The sequence below is a fragment of the Sapajus apella genome, unplaced genomic scaffold (genome assembly GCF_009761245.1).
Source record: "Sapajus apella isolate SASKATOON/1434 unplaced genomic scaffold, GSC_monkey_1.0 scaffold65, whole genome shotgun sequence".
NCBI classification, from domain to species: Eukaryota; Metazoa; Chordata; class Mammalia; order Primates; family Cebidae; genus Sapajus; species Sapajus apella.
The window spans coordinates 12,107,882-12,109,974 of record NW_022437005.1 but is presented as its reverse complement, the minus strand read 5'-3'; positions in this window follow the sequence as shown (position 1 = coordinate 12,109,974).

The window sequence follows — 2,093 nt, the reverse complement described above, 5'->3', positions numbered from 1 at the left end:
CCTAGTAAGTGGTATTTTGTTTTAGCAGCTCACATAGACTAAGTAACTTGTCTCCTCATCATTCTCTCACATACAATCTCTACATGGAGTCTCATGTTGGTCTTTGCAGAGAACTCCCTCCAACACAACTGACACCAAGAACAGTCTGACAAAACAGGTGGTAAAATAGGGATCTGGGGACCACTCACCTGCCTGGCAGGAGTAGAGCAGGTTGGCTGGTGGGGCACAGGTAGGTGGTTAGCTGCAAAAATTTCACAGGTGATTTCCTGAGAAAATGCCTCGATAGGGAATGCTGTGGAAGGTGTGATGATGCAGGCCTTTGAAAATGTAGGGAAAATGCCTACAAAGAGCAGAATAGACTGATTATTGCTGATCTGCACTACCTGCAGAAGGACCCTGAGAAACTGAAGACTTCATTCATCCATTAGCATACAGTTAATGGCTAAGTAAACCAGGACTCCTTGGTGAGTGCTTACAAGGCCTTTATCTTCTGGGATAGAAGGCAGAATCATTGCCCAAATATGTGGGCTGAAGGCCTTGAAATGAGAGTTGCAGAGCTCTACAAGGATGTTGGAATGCTCAGCCAATGCATGTCTATTTTCTAGATGTCAGACCTTTTGTGAGGAAAATTTGGGATCCTGAAAAGTGACAGGAACATCTTCATGGATGCCCAAGGATTGCCTCTGCCATGCTCGCAGCCAAAGATCATCTGGGTGTGCAGAGGTGGCCCATCCTTCCTTATTAATAGCATTTCCACCATTCACTACCACAGAACCTTCACAGTTAAGGCCAGCTTAATGAGCATGTGCCCTAAGTAGCTACACGCAACCCTTTGTCCAGAGCAGGGGGGATAACACATGATATGCCTATCGTTTTGTAAATGGTATTTTTGATGCTTGCCCTTCAACTTCCATAACTTCCCTCATACTCATTCTGAGTTTCACTGCACATTGTGGGTTCACTGGAATTCTGTGCTCCTCTTCCATAGTAAATATATTTATGTGTGAGTAATTAGGGACTTTGACAGCCCCAAGAGACACCACTGTTCATTCGGACCTAAAATTTAATTTGAACTCAGAAAGAAGACAACATCCTAAGCATAAACAGCCAAGGAGCCCTATCAATGCATTTCCTGCTCAAGTTCCTCATATTAGCCAACCACTTGTGTTGAAAATGATCACACAGAAGGGACTGGAAACATAAGGCAACTTATAACTACTTTTTCTCTGTTTCTTACTTAACCTGAAGTTAAAGTGCATTGGTAGAATGTGCATATGGAGAAGTGAAGTAAAACAGTTGAATTGGAGACCAGACACAGTGGTTTATGCCTATAATCACAACACTTTTGGATGTCAAGGTGGGTGGATCACTTGAACACATGAGTTCAAGACCAGCCTGGCCGACGTGGCAAAATCCTGTCTATAACAAATTAGCTAGGTGTGGTGGGACATTCCTGTAGTCTGAGCTACTTGGGAGGCTGAGAAGGGAGGATCATCTGGAGCCTGGGAAGCTGAGGCTGCAGTGAGCTGTGAACATGCCACTGCACTCAAGCCTGGGCAACAGAGTGAGACCTTGTATAAAAACAAAAAAGGTTGAATTAGTTTCTGCAACATTTCTAAAGTTCTAAAAAAAATCCTAATAGGAGCAACAGAGTTGAAATTACATCATTTCACTAGTTGTGCTGATTTAAATGGGCAATGCACAATATAATGATGGACAAGAGAGATGCGTGCGTGTGTGTGTGTGTGTGTGTGTGTGTGTGTGTGTGTGTATACATACATATATAGAGAGAGGGAGGGAGGGAGAGAGGGAGGGAGAGATGGAGTCTCACTCTGTCACTCAGGCTGGACTGCAGTGGTGCAATCTCAGCTCACTGCAACCTTTGCCTCCCGGGTTCAAGTAATTCTCCTGCCTCAGCCTCCCAAGTAGCTGGGACTACAGGTGTGCACTACCACTCCCTGCTATGTTTTGTATTTTTAGTATAGATTAGGTTTCACCATATTGGCCAGACCAGTCTCGAACTCCTGACCTCCTGATCTACCTGCCTCAACCTCCCAAAGTGCTGGGATTACAAGTGTGAGCTACAGCACCCA